Source organism: Arvicola amphibius, chromosome 2 (genome assembly GCF_903992535.2).
Source record: "Arvicola amphibius chromosome 2, mArvAmp1.2, whole genome shotgun sequence".
Taxonomy (NCBI): domain Eukaryota; kingdom Metazoa; phylum Chordata; class Mammalia; order Rodentia; family Cricetidae; genus Arvicola; species Arvicola amphibius.
Genome location: NC_052048.2, coordinates 141,966,952 through 141,993,078, shown reverse-complemented (window position 1 = coordinate 141,993,078; position 26,127 = coordinate 141,966,952). Strand labels below are relative to the sequence as shown.

The window sequence follows — 26,127 nt, the reverse complement described above, 5'->3', positions numbered from 1 at the left end:
CAGGGCTACCCAGCAGGACTTCAGCTATGCTGACACCAGAGACACCCTGGCCATCCACTGAGTACTGGACACGGGGCCTATGCAGCAAACTAAATGTATGTTTAGTTTAATTTTAAATCACTTAAATTCTGGGCAGTTTTAGAACCCAGCACTGAGACACTCACCACCTCCCTCTCTGTCTTTGTCGTTGCAGAAATGAGAACACAGGGCAGCCGTGCAACCTCTGCCTCTCTCCCTCTCACGGCAGCGAGAGGCTGAGTACTGCTGAGTCATGGCCAAGTGTAATGGCTCAACCTTGTGAATTCGCATCCAGGCAATTTTCTTTCCCCTTTCCTGGATAGTGAAGATGAAACAAAGGGTAAAACACAAGACTTGGTTTCCATGTGGCAGCCAGAGATTTTTTTTTTAGTAATAGGCCCCCCAAAATGCTCACAGGTACCTCTAGCTCTGTCAACACAGAAGGAAACAAAATCTATTTAGAAGTATTTTTTTATTAAAAAAAAAAAAAGGCAAGGCATTCACGGGACATTTCAGAATGTTCTCTAAAGAGGGCTCATAATTAAGACAACAGCTGGTGATCCAAGGTGAAAGACTGTGTCCCAGAACAATGACAATAGCAGAAATGTCAGCTGAGACAATAATCACCAGCTGCCAACTTGTGGGTGGATAAAAATATTTACCCCTTTCCATTATCTTCCGATGGCAACAAAAACCTGCCCTGGCCAGCCAAGGGTCTTTACAGCAGGGAGGAGGAAGAGCAAGGTACCCAGCCAAGATCTCTAGGCACTGTATAGACTCCTGGACATCCATAATGCTGCCACCCAACAGGCATTGTTGGATTGGCAGACACACGAGACATTCACCAAAAAACAGCCCATTTCCAAACAGTATTTCAATTTATCCATATTTTGGTGATCAATTTCCGATTCAATTTGATTTTAGCCACTGCTCAATCTATATTCCACTATTGATTCTTAGATGTTTCCCCATTCAATGGTAGGGAACTTACCCCTCACGCACAAAGTCCTGGGTTTTGTCTACCTACCACATACATATTCCAGGCTATAGCAGGCATGGTGGTGCATGTCTGCAATCCTAGCACACTGCTGGAAGTGGAGACAGGGATCAGGGGTTCAAAGTCATCCTCAGCTACAAAGGCAGTTCAAGACCAGCTTGGAATATATGGGACCCTGTCTTAAAAACAAAATCCCATTCAAAGAAGGCACCCTATAAAAGAGTATAAATTGTCTTTAGAAGACAATTTGGCAATAGAAGAGCTGTCTTTCAAAACATGGTCTATAAAGGATGGAGATGTGTAGCTAAGTGGTAGAGTATTTGACCAGCATTCCTGTGGCTCCTGGGTTCCACCCTCTACACTAAACACATACGAATGACCATCCTCAAAAACAAAGAATTCACAAACTCAGGGAATAACACACCCAAAAACTCGTTTAAAAGATGAAATCCACCAGACATCAAATTAGTAAAATAATAAGCCACGGTAGAAAGTGCAAGGTTAGGAATTAGGAGGTGACAGACATCAGAAAGACATTACATCCTAACAAACGAAAACAAGCAGCAAACAGAAAAATACAGGTGGGGAGGACACAGGGCTCCTGACTGCTTATTGCGCTATTCCGTGCTCCTCAGGCCACCCTGCCCGCCACCCGCTAGGCGGTTTCCATCCCTTCTGACCCAAGAGAACGCAGTCTTATCGCTTCAGAATTACTTCACAGAGCATCAGCCGTTCTTTGAATTTAATTTCAAGTAAATTTAAATTAAATTTAGATTCAAGTAACACACACACATGCCAGATGTTTCATTTTGGAATGTAGACGCTGTCTACAGCCAGCCTTACACCATTCCTCCTCCGTTCATCTCTCCATACTGTAGAGAGGTGTGCCTAAGATAAGTATTCACTGTGGTAATTTTCTGGCTGAGATTTGGGGTGATTTTTTTTTTTTGTATTTTTTCCTTTTTTCCTTCTGGTGGATCTTTCAAAATTAAGGGCAGACGACTAAAGCAAAATTCAAAGGGGGCTCTCTTTTCCGAGCTGTGCGGCTACTCCTCCTAAACTATCTCTCTGATCTCTCCCCCTCGTTCCGCCCATCACTCACCAGCCTCCGGCTCCCACTCAGCCGCACAGCTGGCCTCCTCACTTGCTCGCTCTCTAGTCTGATTGTGTCTCAGTTACTACAGAGAAATGGAGGTGTGAAAGGCCGCCTAGCATCACCTCGGTGGCTAGCCATTCGATGCAGAAACCTCAGGCTGGGTGTTGATAAGACGGGGGAGCTGGCTTCTGACTGAAAGTATGAATGCAAACTGCCTCCCCCTGGGAATCCCAGCCACACCGCTATCACAGCACAAGGGTGACACACAGCCCACAGGCTAGGAGATTTACTGTAAGTGAGGCAGCTCCTCCACTAAGAGGTCTTGTTGCTGTCATTTCCGTTTCCTTCCCTCCCTCTGTCCCTTTCCACCCTTTTCCCCTCCCCCTCGCAACCTTTTTTGTTCTAGTTAAGCAAATAACCCTATTAGAAGTTAGAAGACGGTGGGGTGGGTAAAGGGAGGGGAGGAGAAGTTCTTCTCAAGAAAGCGGAAAAGTCTACCTGTCCCTACTCTTGGACTGGACATAGCTTTCTCTGCGGTAGAACTTCAGGATACGTTCCAGTCATAGCAAACTTATGTGCCCCCCACACCATCCCTGGCAGCCTGTGTTATACTCTTCCACGGCAGAGGCCATCAGGTCGCTTGTCATCTGTCCAACTCTACCCCGGTTGCCTTCTCCCCTGAACTCTTCAGGAGTATCAGGGCAAATGTTGTAAAATCTGAACTTTCAAATGCATTACACTGACAATTGTCAGATACCAAACAGAACAAGCTTTCCAGTTAACAGACGGAAACCAGCAGTAAGGCTAGGTGTCATGGCGCATGCCCATAGCCCCAGCACTTGGAGAGTATACGACCAATCTAGGTTATATAGGGAACACCAGATAGCCTGGGTTACAGAGTGACGCCATGTCTCAAAAACAAAAACAAAACTCTCCAAAATAAAACCATGTATTTATAGCCAAGAAAAGAGAGTGTTTTACAAATGTTAGGTGCACATACACAGAGGTAGATCACTTTGGTCACAACCACTAATGTAAGTTCTTAGTGAGGCAGTAGATACAGTCAGCTTCAATAAAACACACTATCACAAATGACCTAGCCTAAAAACCACAGCCCCCCAAAACCAAGAAATGGGACTCCATACTCAAAAGCAGAGGTCTTACCCAGCATTGTGATTGTTTAAAACATGCCCAGCTAAAAGCCAGTACGGAAGGGTTTTGGGTTAAGAGGGCAAACAAGACACCTATGGCACCTCTAGGGCTGTTGCTCCTACCCACCCTCTTGAGGACACTGTGTAACAGTTCATCTGGACACACTAAAGGCTCTCAGAACCTACAGGAGAAACAGCAACAATAATCACAAAACCCAAACTGCTGACTTGGATGAAATCTGAGGTAGCATCCATTTCTCAATGCCTTCAGCCTGTGAGTTCTGTCGTGGTTTCACATATAATTATTCTGAGTGCATAACACAACATGGTCCCTTTAAAAGTAGGTGGTTTGCCCATGACGGCTGTCGTAGCCCAGCAAGCACGGGCACCATTGCTTAGTCATGAGTCAGCCTTACCTCAGCCAGTAATAACTCTGGGGTAATCTTTGTCCACAGTTTCACGTCTAGACTTTGGAGGTGTGGAGAATCCAGGAAAACCATGACTATTGTATAAAGTCTATCAGTAATCTTTGGAGATGAGGGTATGCTTCCTTGTGACCCCATACTCCTTGAGCATCCCACGCTCACATCTTTGTCCTTCTCTAACTCCCCTTCTTCCCATTTCCCCTTGTACTTTAAAGTTTAGTACTATGAAGCAATCCTCTAGTGGGCCCAAGCTGCCTTAAAAAGGATGCACCTGGATGTCAGAAAGACAACGCCATTTGGAGAAATGGTTTCACCACTCAAAGAAGCTAAACATGAAAGTCAGATAAAAAAATTATCCCACCAAATTCAGTGAAAATATTGTTGTACTTCAGTATTCAGACAAACGTTAGTGAGCTTAATTAGAGTATGTATGAGCAATCAGCATTATATTTCTTTAAACAAATAAGAAAATAGGATCGACATCTGGGATTCACTTAACATTCACTGAGCAGACACTTACCACAGTCCAAGCATGGTGCGAGGGTTACCCATCCTGACCGTCAGTTCAGTAGGCTTTGGAGCCACCTCAGGAGACAGACCTCTAGATGTGCCAACCAGGGAGCTTCCAGAGAGATTGACCCGAGGTGGGAAGACTACCATAGTGGGTGGTGCCATTCTTCATCTCAGGCAGAATGAAAGGGACCCGTAAGTACCACACTTGCGTGGATCTCTCTCTTTCCTGCCACCATGCCCGCTCCACCAGGATGGACCGTCCCCTTGAACCGTACGCCAGAATAACCTATCTTCAAGTTACTTTTGCCTGATATTTTGTCATAGCAATGAGAAAAGTAACTACTACTCAGTTCTAGACTCTGGTGACAAACTAACATGACATCCCAGGAGAGGTACAGATTCCTCATGACCCAGCCACACCTAAGAGCAATCGGCTTCTCCATGGGAAATGACGGACGCTGTGCAAGAATTCAGAGCTGAATAAACAAGATTCAAGGAAAGCTCATCTCTGAGAAGGAGGTGGAAGAGGGAGCAGACACGTGCTTTGTACCTAGCACGTCTGAGCACCATGCTAGGTGCTCTTGGGTATTATTCATTTGCCAGGATTTCAAGGTTAAGGGACCCAAATGGTCAAAATTTCAGAATATCCTCACTCTGTTTAAATCCATACCATTTATAGAATAAGGAGGTCAGACCTGGAAGTGAATGCATGATGGCTTCAAAGTAACATTTCTAACATGACTCACAGAGACAGAAAAAGAAAAAAAAAAGCCTCAAAGCATATGGAGTTGAAGAGTGGACACCAATATCACATCAAAGAATAATCCTCCCCAAATTTGAAGGGCTCACAATTCTGATTTTGAAGTTACTACAAAGTTGCAAGAACCAACACTGTATGCTGATGTAAGGTTTATATATAGATCAGTAAGACTGACAAACCATCATATTTATGATCCAGCTATTCTTTTGTTGTTGCTGCTGCTGCTGCTGCTGCCGCTGCTGTTTTTAAGACAGGGTTTCTCTGTGTAATGGCCCTGGCTGTCCTAGAACTCATTCTGTAGACCAAGTTGGCCTCGAACTCACAGAGATCTGTCTGCCTCTGGAGTGCTGAGATTAAAGGCATGTGCTACCACCTCCTGGATAGCTATTCTTTAATTATGAAGGAAAGAGGTTTGTTTTGATGCCTGGCTATAGACGTACAAGAGAGAAGTCCACATCTGATGGTGGCTTTCTTGATGGTCCAGGGAAACACAGGGCAAAAGATGAGAGAGTACACATGCATACCTAGGGTCAATTAATTTTTGCAGAAATACCAAGACAATTCAACGAATGATAGCTGGACAATGTAAAATCTACAACTCAGAATGGGCAAAAGACTTAGCGCTAAGAGCTAAAACTGTAAGACACTGCCTGACCTTGGATGATATCTCAGCCACCACTCTCCTGCTGGGAAGACACCATTGCCAAGGCAACTCTTGTGACAGAAGGCATTAAAATGGGGGCTCGGTTACAATTTCAGAGGTTTAGTCCATTATCATCACAGCAGAGAGCATGGCAGTGTGCCGGCATGCACTGGAGGAGTAGCTGAGAGCTACATTCAGATCCATAAGCAGAGAGATTCTAAGCTTGGCATGGGCTTTTGAAACCTCAAAGCCCATCCCCAGTGACACACTTCCTCCAACAAGGCCACACATCCTAATCCTTTTAATCTTTTCAAATAGAGCCACTCCCTGGTGACTAAGCATTCACATGTATGAGCCTGGGGGGCCATTCTTCAAACCAGCACAGATGAGGTGAGGTTTTCTTCGCTAGGACACCTAAGCACCAGCAACAAATGGGGAAGATAATGAATGAGATTCCATCAAATTTAAAGACCTTGGTCTGTCAAAGGATAACATCCAGAACGGGGAAACTGTAGCTCCTGTGTTGATAAAGTTCGGGTATCCAGAATGTATTAACATAAGCTGTGCTTACAACTCGGCAGCATAAGTACAACTTTCTAAACTCTAAAGTAACTTCAGTAGTCTTTTTCTCTAAAGAAGATACAAAGTGTAGAGACACCTAAGAGAACATTCAGCATTACTAGCCATAAGGAATATAACACCAAACCGCAAAGAAGCAGTGCCTAATACCTCTAAAGTGGCTATAACTTAAATTCTTTAGCATTTAGCAGACGGTAACAAGTGTTATGGAGGTAGAAGCTTCTGACTTCCTAGTGGGACTTAACTTTGTACTCCACCAAATCCCTGAAAACGAGGTGGCACGTGACCCTGCAATTCTGCTCCCAGGCACACCCTCAACCACATGAAAACATGTCCACTCAAATCTTGTACGAGAACCAAGACAGGGAACACTTGCTTAGATCTCTGCACTCTAGCAACATAATTCACAATACCCTCTAATTTACATTAATTCTACATTCTAAAATAATGTAAAAATTATGTGTTCTTTAAAATCTTCAAGTTTTGAAAATCCCACCACCCTGTTTTGAAAGAACACGCTTAACTTAAAAAAAAAAAAAAAAAAGGATGAACTTAAAATCAACACAGATGCCTCTAATTTCTGATCAATCCATACAAAGCCCAACATTATAACATTGGGGAGTTCATGGAAAGCAAGATCAAAGGGCAACAGTCAAAGGTCAAATCAGGGTCACCACATGAGAATGGCGATACAAATGGCAAGGCCACACAGTCATCCTGGGACACTGCAGCACATCTTCTCTCGAGAAGCAGCTAGACAGTCACACAGAGAAACCCAGGGTTTCCATGATGTCAAAGGCTTGCTTCTGTCTTGGGAGGGACACCTGCTTAGATCTCTGCAGGTCTAGCTGCACGCCATCAGGGGCCCAATTAAAACCCTCACAGAATGACTAAAAGCCAAATTTGGAGGGGATGTTAAAATGAGCTTCATACTCAGCAGACGATTGGCTGGCCTCTGGTCTGTATGATCTTCACACTTGGCAGACAATTGGCTGGCCGCTGGTCGGTATGTTCATTTGCTTTACATCCAACACCGACGTTAGTCAACATTTTAAAAAGGGGAAAAAGCTACCACTCGAATTCTCAGAAATACCACCAAGTAGGTTAAAATAGATACACAGATGTACACAGAGATTCACAGTGACCAACCCTTCACTAGTTAGATCCACAGTGCAATTTAATGAACTCTGAATTCCATCGTCTTCAGTCAAAAACCCAAGACAAATAGAGCAAGCAGAGATAATTCCGACTTTTGAGAATCTACTGTTGGAAACTGCTTATAGCACAGTTTCTCACAGAAGCCTGCTGGCTTGTGGTCACGTGCCCAGGCCAAAGTCAATGTGAGCTGAAATGTACTTGAAACAGAGATGACAATACCTCTCTTGGGGGGGGGGGGACATCTTCAAGTTCAGCTCCACACTGCTCAGAAGTGGGATTCTGGGCAGGCTTCGGGGGATGGAAAGAGCGCACACCCTGTCTGGTCCCAAGAACTCTAGGCTGGAGGGAAAGAGTGGGGCACAGCACTTGCTGGAAGCCCACCAACTCCTGCTCACACTAGAAAACCTCCACAAGGGATTGTCATTTGCACAAGCTCATGGCTCTGTACTGCTACCACGTAGTTCTAGGTCAGCCTATCTGGAAATGGAAAGAAACGCCAGTTAACAATACGGGACTTTAAACCGTGACATCCATGCAGAAGGGCAAACTGCTAGGTTTCTCAGAACCTGTGGTAGAGTGTTAGCTCAGCCCATTGACAGCAGCATCTAGAACCAAGCACGTTAGCGTCTTCTCTCATTCTTGTGACAGAGAACTTGGCAACTGTAACTCAGAGGAAGAGAAAGGGATAAGCAGCAGAGAGGGAGGGATAATCAGGAGAGAGGAGTACCTGACCTTTCTATCCTTTTTTCCTTTTTTTTTTTTTTTTTTTTTTTTTTTTAAATCTTAAACCGCAACAAGTAGGTGCGGCCCACAACAAGAGGCAGGTCTTTCTGAATCAAGTAAGCAACCAAGTGAGGCTCCATACACAGGTGGTTCTAATTTGTGGAAAACTGCCACTAAAACCTACCAAAACCGGTGATCAAAAAATATCTTTGTACAAATACTCTAGAATAAGTGATGAGATGTTCCACGGTGTTACACAACAAAGTCCCCCTGTGTTATGACAGTTCACAGGAGGCTGGAGGGTGGAGAGCTCAAACTTTGGTGTTCCAAAGTCAGGCTTGCCCTGGCCAGCGATGTGACCGATGTGACCTTGAGCGTATCTGCCTCTTGGGGCCCTGTTTTTCACAACCAGAGACCACATGACTTAGTAACCAGGGTGGGTGGGAACTTAACAGTTTCAGGGCATACTTGGACTTTTGGAGTTTGTTTCTAGAAACATGCAGGAGATAAAATGTATCCATCTAACCCCAAGCAAAGGCTAGGAGTGCATGGCACCAAGGTCGGCCTCTCCCAAGCCCCTCTCCCCCATCTCGGGTTGCCTCCCTTCCACTAAGCTAACAGCTCTGGCCCCCTTCTCGTCTGACGTCATCTGAGCCTGACCACCTGCTTGTGACTCACAGCCTTACTGCCAACCCTAATATTTGTTCCAAATTCCCCAGCCTGGCTTCAGTTTCCAGGTCAAGGATTTTCTGTGCACCCCTTGCCTCTAGCCCACCCTTGGAGCAAAAGGAAGAGCAGCTCGCCCACCTCAGGAGAACCACAGGGCTAGTGTGGGCTCTAAAACCACCTTGTTCACATAGGCCAATGCTGCAGTAGAGAAAAAACAAAAGATGGAGAGCCTGAAGTGGAACCCCCACCTCACGTGGAGCACAGAAGAAGGGAAAGGCGAAGCAAATCTTCCTCACCTGGGAGAAAGGTAGCTCACTCACTGTGAAGAAGGGAACCAGCTGACCCAGGTCTTCCCTAAGCCCTCCTGGCAAGGCAGGAGAGAAAGCTGCTCCAGTCTATGGTGTCCAGGACAGTCTTCTCTCTCTCCCAGCAGACCCTGATGATGGTTGAACTTAGGTGACAGGTGGAACCTGAGGGGTAGCTATTACACCCCAAGTAAGGACAGACAGTGGCAGAGAGGGAGGCACACTGAGAGAAAGATAGATGAGAGGCCCAAAGAACCATAGTCAGACAGACAGACACACTGGCACATGCGTGCGTGCGTGCGTGCGTGGGTGTGTGTGTGTGTGTGTGTGCATGTATGCGTGTGTATGCCTGCATGAAAAAGCAATGAGAAAGACAGAGACAGACAAAACAGCAAAGACAGAAAGGCAAACCAGGCCACCCCAAGGTGGATGAGTGGTCTGGTAGGAAGGGGAAGAGTCTAGTCTTTTTGCCTCCGAGGCATCAGAGGATCCCCACGCCACAGCCATGCCCCATGCTGCTTGCCTGCTGAGCAAATTACTTGGTGAGCCTGCTTAGCCATCAATACCAGGAGTTTACAAAAGCAGTCTTACCTGTGACTTAGTATTTGCAATAGAAGAAGTATATATACAATCTCAATGAGCAGAGGCAGAAGGCAAGTTAAACAAAGACCAGACTACATTAATTCATAATACAACCTCCAAAATAAATGTTTATAGCTAAGAACAGGACATTAAGAATACAAAAAGGAGCTGGGCGGTGGTGGCGCACGCCTGTAGTCCCAGCACTCGGGAGGCAGAGGCAGGCGGATCTCTGCGAGTTCGAGGCCAGCCTGGTCTACAAGAGCTAGTTCCAGGACAGGCTCTAGAAACTACAGGGAAACCCTGTCTCGAAAAAACAAAAAAAAAAAAAAAAAAAGAATACAAAAAGGCCTCCTGCCCTGTTTTTTTCCCATTTCTCTTTCGTGGCACCTGGATTGCATGGAACTATGAAAAGCACATGTGTTTATTAGTTGTGCGCATTCTGAGAAGAGGGAACCTCAACTGAGAAAATGTCCCATCAGGCTAGCCTGTAGGAAAATCTGTGGAGCACGTTTTGAAATTAATGGTTGATGTGGGAGGGTCAAGGCCACCATGGGCAGTGCTACATTAGAGCAAATGATCCTGAGGTGTACAAACAAGCAAGGTGTGCGAGCCATGGGGAACAAGGAGGTGCACAGTGCCTCTGCATCAGCTCCTTCCTTCGCTTCCATGGACGGCAGCTGTGGTCTGAAAATGTAAACTGAATACCCCCCACAACTGCATTTGACAATGGTGTTTTATCACAGCAGGAGAAAACCAACCACACACATCAAAAATAAAGGGTGAAGAAAACATCCCAAGACATGAAAGGAGCTACGCCCCATTTCTCCCCTTTCTTATTGTCTGCAGTTTCAATATTTGTATAACAGTTCATTCAAGATTTTATGCCCAAACATGTAAAAATAAAAGGAAGGGGGAAAATAGTAAACATTTATCCCCTACATTGCGCGGGAGGGGGCGTGATGCTGGAGATTTAATCCAAGGTCTCAGGCGTGCCAAACACACACTCCACCACTGAGTGATGTTTGGGTCTCATGTAGCCTAGGCTGGCTGTGAGCTTGCAGTGTAGTGGGGATGACCTTGAACTGGTGGTCCTTTTGCCTCTACCTCCCAAGTGTTGGGATTACATTCGTGAACCTTCACCCTTAATTATCATACACATTTGTATTTGTTTTTATGAAGTTGGGATTTTTCTAGCACCAGGATGGGTTTCTACACAGAATTACTGACTCTAGAAATAGCCATCCCTCAGTGGAACTTCTTCCTCTCATTGCCATGGGGACATTATTTAGTAAACATTTCTTCAGTGCCTGTCCACTATGTGTAGGGCTAAATTTACTCTCTGCTGGGTAACATTTTACTTTCTAGGGAGCTAATTCCATTTTTAAATGTTTTGTTAATGTCAATTATCTCCAATCTAACCAGCTCTCCTGAGGCCCAGAGGAGCCACTGGCCAACCTGACCATGGCCAGGAGGCCCTGAGATGCCACAGGCTCCTGTCCTGAACTCTGGATGTATGGAGCAGCTCACACTCCTATCCCGGAGTGAGGGTGTCCTGCTATGAGCACCCCCTTCTGTTTCTGTGTGTGAGCACAGACCTTCGGTTCTGCTCTTTTATAATATGAGGAACAATGAGTGCAGCTATGTATGTATTTGACATTTAAAAAGTATGTGAGGCTTCCTACGGGGCATGACCACAGAGTTGGGCATTTTAAATGCCACACCAGGATTGGGGCAATGGCTCGGTGTTCAAAGGCATTTGCCATGCAAGTGCGAGTACCTGAGTTAGCTCAGATCTGCAGAACCCAGGACACAGTTGCACATGGCTGAATTCCAGTGCTCCTAAGACATAATGGGAGGCAGAGGCAGGGGAACCACTGGAAGCTCACGTGGCCAGCTAGCCTGCCATTCACAGCAGTGAGCAAGAAGCTGTGTGTCAAACGAGGTGAATGCAAGGACTGACACTCAAAGGAGTCCCCTAAGTGTGCTGTGGCACATGGGCATACACACACACACACACACACACACACACACACACGCAGTCTCACAGAGTGAGGATGTATTTTTATTTTTAAATCCCATTGCATGCACACAGTATTAGAGTTAAAGGAACCATAGCTGAGACAGAAATCCTTCTGGTATGGTCTTCACCGAGCCAGGGCCACAGTAAGCGACTCTTCTCTGCGCGCCCTTCCACACAAATCCCAGGAGCCTTGTGCAGTGCAGGCCACAAAGTTCTAAGCCAACATGGACATGCACGCCTGACTTAGTTAATTATTGTCCAGTCCTTGGAGCACTGGGGACCTATCACATGACCTATTGCAACGCAGGCTGGTGCTTTTTCTAGAACAGAAGAAATACCCCAGTTCCAGCCTAAACACCCAAAGACTGGATGAAGTATCCTTGCTCCCTTTCTGGGTCTCTCATTTAATGGTAAAGTTCACCTTCCTTTCAATGGCCAGTGGGCAGGCCTGACAGGTTACATGTGAGTACAACGAGAATAGCTTTCCTTCTGAGTTAAACCAAGAGAAAATCCTTCAGGAACAGTCTCAGCTCCTAGGGCTTAAAATTTCCTGGCATTTCCTGCTCTGGCTGGCACCTTTCGTTGCCCGTCTCTTTCTCTAGCTACAGCGAACAGAGTCCCGGGTCTCTGAATTAGCGATGAAAAGCAGAAGAGAGATGGCTCTTCCTAATGGTGTGACTGGGCAGCTTTCTTCTTCGTGGTTTAACGTTGGGAGAGTTAGGGGAGGGGCTAGCTAGCTTCACGTCTGCTTCTGTGGCCATTGTTTTATCCAGTTTTAAACATGATAAAAATGATTTGAATAGATGCTTTGGTTTTAACAGCTTCCTTTCGAGGCAATACGGTTTATCTGAGGCTAAAAAGATTATTGCTTTACTCAAATGGTTCTTGAAAAACTAGAGGGAAACCTTGCCAGCCTTCTGTAAAGGTGCAATGAAGACACTGGGACCAATTACTTTGTGTGTGCGCACAGGCATGTGTCACACACGCACGTGGAAACCAGGAGAGAACATCGAAACCCTCCTCTACCAATCTCTGCTTTATTTCCTTGTAATTGGACTTTTTTTCATTAAAACTTTCCTTTTTGTTTTCTTTTGGCTAGATTAGCTTCTAGAATCTACCTGGCTCCACCCCTAATACTAGGGTTACATGCCTGGCATTTATGTGGATGCTAGGGGTTTAAACTTGGGCTTTCAAGCTTACATAGCACATAGCAAGTGCTCTTGGATAGGGCCATCTCCCAACCCTTTAACAATTGCCCACTGGACACTCTGAATTGAGACAGCCCACCATGAGCTATTTGCACCCACAGGGTAGTGTTGATAAGGTAGATGCCACTTCATACAAAGCTGTTCCCACTTCAGTTTGGGCATGCCAGGTCATGGCATGATATGCCCAGACTTCTCTCATGGACGCTCATTACACGTGAGCAGCAGGAGGGCTGGCTGCGTAAAGAAACATCTATGGACATTTTCGAGAAAAAAAAAAAAAAACCTGCTCTAGCCCTCTTTCTGAAGAGTCCAGTTCAATGGTCCAAGAATCTCAGATGAACTTTCCTTCCAATGAAGAGCACATCACGGAGGGCACCAGCTTAGAAGAGGCTGCCTAGACCCTCCACCAGACACGAGTCTCTCCATTCCTGTAAGCACACATCTCACACTTTATCTTGCTACAACACTGATCCACCCGCAGTGCCCAGCACTGCTTCAGAGCCCACAAGGTGGGCACAGAACAGTGGCCCCACTCAGAGTGCAGCTTAAGCGGGAGGGGGGCTGCCCACACCTCTAGCACCCCATGTTGGAGCCCACCAGGCTCCCCTTGCATACACTATGTTCTAGGAACTACTCTAGCTACAATAAGAAATACTTTTCAGGTCTTAGAGGACAGACCCATTTGCTGGCTGGCCAGATGCCTGAGGTGGAAGGAGAAGCCCACAGCACACGTCTGATTCGCTCACATGGAATCAGGCGGTGGCCATTGTTTTCTCCTAGGTAAGCATTAAAAAAAAGCTTCCAGCAGCTGTGGGCACTGACAGTTATCCAATTAGCTTTTCCTCCTTGATGAGTCTCAGGTTCCAAGAGGGTCTCTGAACCTCTTCGGGCACAGGATAGGGGAGTGCTCTTGGGGGGATGATGCCCTATTCTCTCCATGTTGGCCCCACCTTTGGGAACTCACATGCCTTCAGCCTGAGTCCTAGACATCCCCAAGAAAGTCCTGAAGCTAGGAGCTGGCAGGGGAATTGGCAGAAGGTATGTATGTATTTTTATCTGCAGTTTAGAGTTTTCTGAATAGCATTTTCCTAAGCTCCAGGCTTACAGGATTTACATTTTATGATTCAGAATACTAACTGTGATTGCCAACGTTCTTATTTTTAGACTTTTTAGCAGAAAATATGACAATGAATTCTACCTACTCTTTCTACAAGCCCTCTCCACTTCCTCTGGAGAACCAAAAAGCACTTGGCATTTTCTGAGTGTTATTTTATTTGCATATATAGATATGTAGTAAAAATTTTGGTAACTAAAGAATTAATAACTGGACCTCAAAGTGATCCCCACAATTGCTGCTTAAGTTGGCAAAATATCCTAGTGGGTGCAGAAATAACTTGCGTGCATGGCTCCCAGCGTGCTGGCTCCTAGCTCTGTCTGTCTGCACAGACAAGTGGCAAGGGACAGCGACAGAAGGACCACAGTTTGAGGCAGAAAATGGAAGCAGAGATGAGTCAATGAGATCGCAAAAATATTTTATGCTTTGGACAAACAGTGCTTTGCTCTCCAGTGACTTAGCCACTCTCTATTCTTTTAAAATTCATCTTTATTGAGGTATAACTTATATACAATAAAATACACTCCTTTTAAGTGTCAGTTTGATGAGTTTGGAACAAATATATCCTCCTACGTAACCACCACTTCAGTCAAACAGGGCGAGTGTCCCACTCAAAACCTTCATCACATTCCGCGGTGTGCCGACAGCTCCAACCCTCAGTCATCTGATTTCTGGAACTGCTATTGCATGACTCCTTCCAGGACTCCATCTCCCTGGGATAAAGTGATGTATAAGGCTGGGATCCAGCTTCTTTCTCCCAGTAAATGGTTATATAAACATCAGTCAAATTCCTTCTATTAGTGGTTCCTTACTTTTTATTGATCAGTAGTATTCCAGCACAATGGATCTGATCCCCGCTGATAAACATAGGAACTGTTTCAAGGCTTAATCACCAACACTGGCCGGCTATGAACATCTGCATAAAGATCCTTCTCTAGAATAAAAGTGTAGGCACAGAACTTAGGCCACTGGGTAGGTGTAACTTTACAAACTGCAGCTTTCCTTCTGAAACGGCTGCTCCAATCACCGATGCCAGCACTTGGGGTGACAGGCTTCAATTTAGTCATGTGGGTGGATGTGTGAGTGAACTTTCCTGAGTTTAGTTGATGAAACTTCAAAGCTTAAAGTATAATATTAAGTGTGTTCACCCTCATGAAGAAAGGGTCGTGCTTAGGGAACTTGGGCAAATTAGGTAAAATGAAGAACAATGGCTCAGAACCAGGGGCTTGAATGCCATCAACAACTTTGCTACTAAATAGCTCTTCCCTGATGTCAGAAAAACAAAGGCTCTCATCCCATTTATTTTTCCTATTAATAAAATAATTAACTAGAAAGCCAACCCTGACGACCTGAGTTGGATTCTCCGAAACCCACGTGGCTAAAGAAGGAAACCAAGTCTCCCAGTTGTCCCCTGACCTCCACATATATACCCTGGCGCAAGCAAACCCCCTGCATCAATAAACAAATGTAAAATAAGTAAAATGGGCCGGATGACGCTGAAGCTCTTGTTAGACATCGGTTTACTGACAGCGCTGCAGCCCTTTCAGAGGTTGGCAGTATTCTGCACAGCTCCCCACGGTTTCCAGAGAGAGTCTGCACACACCACAGTCGATGAGGAAGGACACGCTCCTGCAACGCATGTGCACAGACTAAGAACTCATGCAGAAAAGAAGCTTCATTTGATGTCCGGCTCCCCCTTTTTCCGGGGCTTCAAGGTGCATTGCTGATCCCTGAACATTAACGTTCTTCCTCTTGTGGTCATTTGAACTTAATTCAAAATTATACCTACTTCTAAAACCCTCTCAGAGTCCAAAAGCTTAAGCAAGCACCTTCTGTCCACTCACGTTTTCCTTCCGAAGCCTTTAATGACCCAGAATGACCCCGTATTGGCCTTTTTTTTCTGCTATGTCTCCGTAGATGGGGTAACCCTCAAACGTGCAGTGTAAGAAAATGAGTGAAGACCAGATGTTAACCCTCATCTCTTGGTTCCCATATGGAAAGGTGAGGGTGACGGGGCAGGCATTGTTGAGAAGGGCAGGAGCCAAGCATTCTTTACAAAGGGATTTAAGGAATTGAGGGACAGGGTAAGTGGTGGCCAGAGGTGGGAGAAGGTGTGTGGCAGAACACCAAAGGAAATGAGGGTTTTCTGGGGGTTTTATTTTTTTAGTTTTTTTTTTTCAAGCAAGTATTACTAAAGAAAAAAATTATAACTAAAACATCTGGTGTTTGGGGATAGTGGAGAAAAAAACCTTGACATTCTTTATCTTCAATTCCTGTCTAAACAAATTATATATTGCCTGTCCAAGATTCAAGATTTCACTTAACAAAGGTCCCCCATATCTCGTTCCAAAGATAGCTTACAGTATGCCGGCAGAAACTGAACAAGCCTTTTATCACGGACAGCAAAAAGACATGGGCTTCAGTGGGAGGGCTACTTGCCATGAATGGGAAGCTCACTTGCTGCTGCAGGATCATGTATTAAAGAGAAACAGGCAAACACTTCCAGGGGCCTTTCCCCAAGGACAACTGGAGAATAATGCACCTGCTGCTCCCCCAGGAGACCCCTAACCTTTCTTGGATCACTAACTTCCTGGAGAGCCAAGGAAAGTCAGGGTCCGTTGTTTCCAGAAGAGTGATCATTAAGTTGGGTCCCCAGACGTCTGGTGACGTCGTCAGGGCTTAAACGACCTGAAAGTGTTTATTGACTCTGAAATGTCATCTCTCCATGCTGCCCAGGCTGTCCTCAAAGGCACACAATCCTCCTGCATCGGTCTGCCTGTGGCTAGGACCGACAGGCCTGTGCCACTTTGCCAGTCTCAGGACCGAGGCTGAAATGAAGGACTTTTGGGTTAACTGAATCCTCCACTGAGATTTCACCGACAATTTTCCAATCATAACCGACACCTGGAAATAGAACAAACTCCCCTCTAGTCCAAATGCCAAATTCAAGGATATGGAGATGCCTTATTTTTTTTTAATTCCAAAAATTACTTAACATTCATTCTCACAGGAAGTCCGTGTTCAGAGACAGAAAGGGAGCTGTGGGAAGTCAGACTGCCCCCGGATGTCCATCCCCACCATCGCCCCTTCAAGTCAGGGGGAGCTGGCCCATCTGCAGTCACTGGGTAGTTCTGTTAGCGTCTCCATTTCTAGAATAGGCCTGTTCGGAAAGGGGCATTTGCCGTGGGACACCACCAGAGGAAAGTATCCAGCTTACCAAAAAAAAAAAAAAAAAAATTACAAGACTAGCCTGCAAAGTGTGACTAAATCTGAAAAAAAAAAATATCAGAGTGGAAGGTGATAGAAGAACTTGAGAATCCGGGTTGTGAGGCAGGTGCCTGTTTGAGGTCTACAGACTAATAGCCTCAAATATGTCTGGGTCTCAGTCCCTCCATCCACAGAAGTTTATCTTACATGGCCAAGGGTCTTGGCAGGCATGGTGAAGCTGAAGCCATAGAGGTGGGAAGGCTTTCCCGACTATCCAGTTGGGTCCGACCTAATCAAAAGGGCCCTTTAGCGGGGGCCCCAGGACGAGCATTGGGCAACGTAGTGACAGAAGCAGAGGAACAACAGTTGGAGTGAGAAGAGGCCATTAGTCAAGAACAGCAGCAGCAGCAGCAGCAGCTTCCCTGAGGTGGAGAGAATAGGAGGTGCGGCCCCAGAACCTAGGAAACATCCTTTCGCCAGAGCCTGGTTTACACACCAGACTCCCAGAGCTACGGAAGAACAGCGCCGGGCTGATCCGCGAGAGCTCCGGTGGAAATGGATGTATTACCCGCATCGTGTTCCAGGGTGGTGAGTGAAGAAAAGCAAGAAGCAGCAGAGAGAAAAGGAACTTCCGCTAAATCAGAAACACTCCCGTCAGCCTGGTGGAGAGGCACTCCTGCAACCCCAGCGCTGGGGATGATGGGGCAGGTGGATTGCAAAGGACAGCGTGGCCTACACAGTAAAACCTTGTCTCAAAAAGAAACGTTTCCAGCAATGAGCCTACGATAACTCAGCTATGAGTCTGAGCCAGCAGCACGTGAAGAGCAACAGGGCCTCATGAAGAGACCCTGGGGATCAGAAAGCCTAGCTTTGGTCCTCGTTCCTTCGCACGCAGTGATGTATCACTAGGCAAATGGGGCCTGTTGGTCTCAGTGAAGAACCAGAAAAACAAAACGTCAACAGCAAATGTACTAAAATGCCTCTGAACAATAGCAGCAGTCTCTACAGTTTGGGTCTAAGCTGTGGCTAGCTGGTGTCTTCATCAACCAATGTCTCCTCTCAGGCCTTAATGTTACTGCGTAAGACTAGGCACCCTGTCCCCAATTTAATGCTTTGGCCATTAAGCTTAATGAGATTTTGTCATTGCCTCCGTGATGGGACTTGGAGGTAGGCCACTTTCTCATCACTGATACTAGGCTGTCTTTCCTGTCAAAGTCACACTGCGGAGCATGGGCATGAGGCAGGCTTGCACGCATGAGGGAGTGCACACCACCAATGCATACAAGGACCATGAATATACAAAGAAAAATGAAAGGAGAAAGGGGTCCTGGGGTCTCGGTGCCTATGTTCCCCTAACTTTCATAAGGTAAAAGCTTATCACCAATCTGATGGCAATGGGAAGTGGGTAAAGAACCAGTTAGGGCTGGGCACACCTTTAATCCAGCACTTGGAAGGCAGAGGCAGGTGGATCTCTGTGAGTTTGAGACCAGCCTTGTTGACACAGCTAGTTCCAGAGCTACACAAATAATCAATTAGGGGCTGGAGAGATGGCTCAGAGGTTAAGAGCATTGCCTGCTCTTCCAAAGGTCCTGAGTTCAATTCCCAGCAACCACATGGTGGCTCAAAACCATCTGTAATGGGGTCTGGTGCCCTCTTCTGGCCTGCAGGCATACACACAGACAGAATATTGTATAACAAATAAATAAATAAATAAATAAATAATCAATTAGGTTAACAAGACAAAGCTTCTCTCTCTCTCTCTCTCTCTCTCTCTCTCTCTCTCTCTCTCTCTCTCTCTCTCTCTCTCTCCTTTTTTTGTTTTTTCAAGACAGGGCTTCTCTGTCTTGCTTAGGAGCCTGTCCTGGAACTAGCTCTTATAGACCAGGCTGGTCTCAAACTCACAGAGATCGGCCTACCTCTGCCTCCCGAGTGCAGGAATTAAAGGCATGCACCATCACTGCCCAGCTAGGAAGGCAAAGCTCTTAAGAATGTGATCGATACCCCCCCCAAAGTGGGCTCCAGAGTGCTGCCTACCCTTTCCACACCACAAGGATACTTCATGTAGGTGCCACCTATGAATCAAAAAGCACGCTCTCAAGAGATGCCAATCTGACTGGCACTTGGATCTGAGGCTTTCCAGTCTTTGAAATGAGAAATAAATTTATTTTCTTCTTAAAGCTCGTTTGTGGTATTTTGTTATAACGGCCAACTGACAAGCTGCCTTCCAGCGAGCATTTGAGAAGCCACCCTCACAGCGAGAATGGCATTTCTGACATTACTTTTCAAAACAAAAGAAAAATTTCAAACTCAAAGTGGCCCCAGCAGGCAGACATCCCACCGTTCGGAGGTGAGATGCCTGGCTACAACCAGTCAGCATCTTTCCTTCACATTCTAACTCTACACGGGGACCGATGCTGCGCAGCCTCTCCAGGTCTCATGGTCCAGGGGAGGAGAATGGACAGGCTGCTGCCCAAAATAGTTTAATAAGGCCAGCAATGATTCACAGAAGGACAACAGGCTGAGCCAACAGACGCCGGCAAAGTGCAGAGCAGCTGAGAGACAGGCTCATGGCCCAAGGTTAAAATGGAGACTCAAGAGGAACATTCGGGTACAGACCACAAGGACTACCGAAAACTCCGACTGGGTCCAAAAGGCATTTCAGTGTCACAATTTATTAACACTACCTTGGTGTCAAAAAGAATAGACCCACGAAAGCCAAATGCAGCTCCACAAGCCTTCCTAAGAATGCTTTCCTTCCCAGGGACTCTGATTTGGTCCCCGGATTTATTCTACAATGGTATGTGTATAACATTTTCCTTAGCGTATGAATAATTATGAAGAAGAAGGAGATGGAGAACAGAAAGGAGAAGGAGACGAAGAGGAAGAAGAAGATAAGGACAAAACTCCCAGACATCAACAAGGACAGTGACAGGCACAAGCTAGTCTAATTCCCAGAGCAGACTCTCACCCAGAGTGTAAACACTTGGACCATTGATTACATTTCCCATTCTATTTCATTTCCAGAGAGAACAAGTCACTGCATAACACTGTGGGTTCTTTAGAGAGGAAAGAAATTAAGGGTCAGTGAGATGAGTCTTCAGGTAAAGGTGCTGGCTGCCAAGCCATGCGACCTGAGTTCCATCCCCAAACCACACATGGGAGAAGGAGAAAATCGAGTCCCACTAGTTGTCCTCTGACCCGCACATCACACACACACACACACACACACACACACACATCTACATAAGATCTTCATGACTATTATGTATGGAATAAATAGAAACCCTAAAACAAAAGGTAGTGGAATTGTTGGCATGACACCAGCTTGTTCTATAAATAGTCCCATGGATAAGATGCAAAAGGAAATTCTTGGAAAAAGAAAGGGACAGAATGTGACAAGCTATGCAGGGTACACACAAACACACACACACGTTAGACCTGATGTGCAATAGTTTTAAAATGGAAATCTGTGAGAAAGTAATGTTCTCAGCTGGAACCAAACTTAGAATCAGAGGTGATAGAAGATAAGGTCATCTGGGAGTGCTGTTTTTATCTGAAAGTCAAATCTCCCACTTCAGGACAGACCTCATTAGAAAGACAGCGGTAACGATCGTCTTAGTAGATTCTTATTGTGAAAATCACAGAGGCAAGCACGGCGTGCTCACCGCTGATCTTACTGGCGAGTGCACGTCTCCTTTGCTGGGTGTCAGGGATGCAATAGTCTTTTCATTATAATCCGTTCATGTGTCTGATCATAAGTGTTAATGACAAACAATCAGGAGCCTTGGATCAGAGACAGAATTTTCTATAAAAGAATAGAAGTACTTGTCAACAAAATAAAGCCCCTTCATCATCTGCAAGAGAAGAAGATGCCTGTTGTGCCAGACAGAAAACAGCTCTCAGATAACACAGACATTTACCAAAACATCCCTGTCTCTTTGCTCCCAACCACTGCAGAGGAGATAAAAGTCACTAAGTGTCACTGGTGTCCAGACTGGTCTCAGAATTAAGTTGGAAATCATGAAGATCAATTCCAGGAAGACTTGGCTAACTGGTGAAAGGCAGAGATTGTAAACCCGAGTTTTCCTGTGAGCTTACTCGAGGTAAGTAGGCGGTTCCTAGGTGTTGATCGCCCTTGAGAAGCAATGCAATGGTATACGATATGAGTTGAATTAAGTCAGCTCTCATCTGTCTTCTATTCCTTACCCATCCTTCAACACTTGAACTTTTCAAGACAAGCAGATGGGAAATCGATAAAAGACCACTTTTCTGACTCTATCCCTGTTGGGCAGATTCATTTCATTTCATGCATAATCTTCAAAACTGTACATAGTGATTAGTGGGCAGTCACAGGCTCTTACAGTGGTCTTTTCACTTTTGAGACCTCTTTGAAAAATATGGCCAATGTTGCTTGTGATAGGAAAAGAAAAAAAACTAAAAAACTCTGTATAAAAGTGACTAAACGGATGATGGTGCATTTATACCACAGCCTGAACAACACCCATTAAAATAATAAAACATCCATGAGTTTTTTAAAAATTGTATATTCGCAAGAAATTTTGAAAGTAGTACAGAGTAAACCAGTGTACCTTTTACCCAGTGCAAGCCAATGGCAGCGTCTTCAATGGAGCTATAGCTCTAAATAGGAGATTAACATCAGGTACAGCACCGCTAACTAGTGCAGCGCCCACCAGCTGTTCACTGTGTGCTGCTGAGCTTCAGAAACGCATCACGGCTTTACATGCACTGACATGTCTAGTGTGAGTCTGCTGCGCACATGTCAGGACATCGTATCATACATACAGACTGTGTGACTGCCAATGCAGCTGAGGCACTGGTTCATCCCCGTGAAACACACACACACACACACACACAGAGAGAGAGAGAGAGAGAGAGAGAGAGAGAGAGAGAGAACCTTTTGGGCTGCTGAAAATGCTCTGTCTCCTGACCTGGAGGTCACTAGGCTGTACCTAAGTGTTAGACAGTTAAGTTACCATCTTGCCCAAACTAAAAAAGAACAACTATATTGATTAACACAAAACACATAGGTTCCGTTTTGTTGGCGCGTTTATAGAATGACACCTTTTTCATGCAAGGAATCATGTGTTTGGGAACCGCCCCCACATAAAAAAAATTGACATTTTATTTTCTTCTGTAAATTTTATTACATATTTTCTGGTATTTATCTTTCAATAAACAAAAAAACAGCATTAGTAAAGCAGAGGAGGGAAGAAGGGAGAGAGGGAAAGGAGGGAAAGACAGGTGTAGTAGCCAGGCCTGTAACCCTGCTACTGGGGAGGCTCCAGCAGGAAGATCCCATGTTCAAAGCCTGCATGGGCTACAGAGGGAAGTGAAGGTGTGGGTAACTTAGGAAGCCCCTCTCTCCGAAGTCATACTCTGTGAAGAAGGCACCAGGCAACAGCTCAGTTATGAGTGCCTGCCTGGAACTGGGCTTAATCCACAGTGCGGGGTGAGCAGTCTCATAGAAGCAGTCCCTTTGTTTTTACTAAATTTATTTTAGATCCCTCCTGGCTGAAGAGTCTCCAGCATGACCATTTCCACCACTCCCCTGACACACAACCCACCTCTACCAACTTTGTGAGGAAGGGGCCCTAAAGTTGTTTTCCTCAAAGATGAACCTGAAAAGCCCTCTTTTATGAGGCTCAGGTTCTGTAAGGAACAGTCACACTGAACCCAGACAGGGAAAGAAAACAGTTCATCGAGGGAAAATTACTCCTTTCACAATTTGTCAGAAATGAATACAACCTTGCAATGCAACCTTTGATGGCTACAGCCATGTGCAATTATCTGGCAAAGGACCTCGGGGCCTCAAGATGACCTTAGCAACACTGCCCTTAACAAAGTCAAACCGCAGCACGATGAGCCGAGTTCTCATACCGCCAGTGAGAATACATTTCTGCAGATCCGTGGGAAAGTAAACAGCCAATTCTGGCCCAAGTGGAAAAGTGAAAAGTTCTAGAAATAAGAACCCTGGCTGAAAAAAAAACCCACAAAAAAACAAAACCCAGAACTTCTGGGCTTTGAAGACGTCTATGTGGGCTTCTGCAAGATTAAAAAAAAAAAAAAAAAAAAAAAAAAAAAGCTGCTGTAAAGAACGATGCCCCAGCCCCAGCCGGTGCCTTCAGGCTCCAGGACTCTGGAGGACTGCGGAAACTGGGTGGGTACAGGCGCAGGAAGATGATTCTGGACAACATGTTGATTGCCATTGACATCAGTCTGCAATGAGCCACACGTGGCAAGAAACCAGACAGGTACTAAGATGGAAAGTGAGTTGAAATGGGGAGAATAGAATGGAGGATAAATTACTGAGCTCCTAACAACATACCCAGTGAGAGATAGAGACCTTCCGTAGGAGTGGGACCAGCAATTCTAAGACAGCTGTGAGCAATTTTCATTTTAACTACTATGCACAATTGACAGCTATTTTGTACATTAACCTTCAGTTTTGCCCGTAATGACACGTGTGATCTTGGTTGCTTCCTTTCAGCTGCCCTGCAGAATTTTACTGGTGAACTACAAGGCTATTAACCCACCTTGTTCCGAGACACTGAGGTTGCTTCCAGTTTTTACTCAAACAGTTTTTGCAGCAGCAAAGAAGGCATACGTATTCCCCCCCCCACACACACACACACATACCCGTGCGTCATTTCACGTATCTAGAAGCGGACTGCTCGGTTTCCAGTGCTACAGCCTACGAAGCATCTCCCACCAGCTACTTAGGCCACACGATTCTCTAAACTAGTTGGTGTAAACAATATCTCCGCTACGACAACACCTCACGTGTCATGCATGCTCCCAACAGCCACACTATTTAATGTGAACAAATCTATATACAGAATAGTATGTTTGTAATTTTTCACGTTTCTAAGATTGAAAGGTATTTACAAAGTATATCCCACGAAACAGGCTGTGGACGGTGGCAGGGGAGGGAACTACAGAACCATGCTCTGCTGGGTAACAGGAGCAGAACTATCTGTGAGGACACCGATTTGGCTGGAGTTAACAGAGATACTCACCTACGAATAGTGAGCTAAATAAACAAAGCTTACCTGCTGCCATGGTCTGCGTGCCTGCGTCCCCAACCTTACCCCACACTCACAGGAGGACCCCGAACCACCAATGGAATGGATTACGTGACCCTGCATACCAACCTGCCCTGCCATCCATGCAGAAACAGAGAAAGCACCACTGTGAAGCTGGGAGCCTTCATCAGACACCAAACCTAACACACCCTGATGGTGGACTGTCCAGCCTCTGAAATCACGAGTAGGAAACATCTGTTGTTGATAAATTGCCTGATTTGGGATTAATTTGTATAGCATCCTGAATTCAACCACTCATCATGTGAAAAGCCACAGAGGAACTTTCCAAAACTGACTGGTCAGGTCTGTGGGCTTAAAGTACTCAGCATCCTTCTAAGACCTCCACGGGGCCCAAGACAGCTTCTCAAACTCTGTCATCTTCAATTTTAAGGCCAGGTGAAGGAAAAGTAACCAGCAAAGCTAAGCTCTCAGCTAAACAGATTACTCCTTTCTGGTAGGTTCCTAAGTCCTTCTGCCTCTGTATCTGTCTCTGTCACTCTCTCTCCCTGCCCCTCTCTCTCTTGCATGTGCATGCACACACATCTATATACATGGGTATGCACACACACAGGGACATGTGTGTGCCGACTTTTAGTCATATGACGGTACCTATCCACAAGAGAAACCAGATAAGCTGTTTGTTACTGTGGTATTTATTTTTTGAGATTATGTGTTTCAGGAATGAGAAAGAAAAGAATTTAAAGAAAAGTCCCTTAGGGGAAAGTATATAACATGAGCAATATTGTTTGTCATTACAAATGAACTGATTAAGCAAGATGCCAAACACAAGAACAAATAAGAGGGGGAGAAAAAAAACAGGATGCCAGAGTCAGAAATCAATGAGAAATGAAGATTTAAGACTCCTGGGCAGAGGGCTATCAGATGAAATCACAGGACCATTAGAATGACCCAAAGTCACTGCAGAACAAGAGCCAGTGAGGTCGACACAGCAGGGAAGGCAAGCCTGAAGAGGAAAGGGGGGGCAAAGTTACTGCAGGAAATGATACAGACAGAAAAAAGAATCTCTGCCCAAATCAGAGCAAAGGCTTCAAGGGAGGCCATGCTGTGAAAGCCGCTGCAACCAGCAAGCAGTCACTCTCAAAGGAGCCAGCATTCCCGCTCTACGCAGTTACTGGAAATTATATATATTAGACTTGGAAGCTACATGTTTATGGGGAGCCTAAGCTCTCGCCCTTCACTCTCAGCCCCAGGCTGTAAATCTGGATAATTCTAAACCTCTGAGGTAAGCCTATGCCTTTTGTCCTGGATGAGCTTAGGCAAACTCAAAAGATAAACCCCTGGCTAATGAGTCTCTCCAGGTAATGTCTGGAGGAATGACAATGGCAAGGACTAAAGTCTGAATAAATCTGGCCCTTCAAGAGAATAAATGGAGCCACTGAGAAGCTTCCAAGCTTCCAGACTTCTTCATGTAGCCACTTTCATTTGACTTTTCTGCTGCTTGCTTCTAAAATCACCTCAACAGGAGGCCTTGGGAGACTGGGGATTTATGATGCAGTGGACAGGAGGCCTTGGAAGACTGGGGATTTATGATGCAGTGGACAGGAGGCCTTGGGAGACTAGGGATTTAGGATGCAGTGGACAGGAGGCTGTGGGAGACTGGGGATTTAGGATGCAGGGGACAGGAGGCCTTGGGAGACTAGGGATTTAGGATGCAGTGGACAGGAGGCTGTGGGAGACTGGGGATTTAGGATGCAGTAAACCGGCCCAATGGTTGGGAGTCTGAAAGATGATAACAGCTCTAACGGTTGGGACCATACAAACAAGGCTTGGATGGTTTCTCTTAGTAAGTCTCTGTCTAGAAAAAAATGGTGACAAATGCCACGGCTGAAGGAGAT

The 26,127-nt window shown here is 45.5% G+C and overlaps 1 protein-coding gene across 5 annotated transcripts in view; it reads right to left on the bottom strand.

Annotated features, from left to right (window-relative positions):
* Nucleotides 1-26,127, bottom strand: part of Osbpl3 (oxysterol binding protein like 3) — a 173,215-nt gene that overhangs the window by 102,705 nt on the left and 44,383 nt on the right. The window contains exon 1 of one of the 5 annotated variants that reach the window (XM_038318196.1): nt 4,208-4,342. The exons of the other annotated variants lie outside the window; for them this stretch is intronic. The gene's annotated coding sequence lies outside the window, so the exon portion shown is untranslated. Of the gene's footprint in view, nt 1-4,207; nt 4,343-26,127 lie in introns of those variants that run through there. 5 annotated transcript variants of the gene reach the window in all.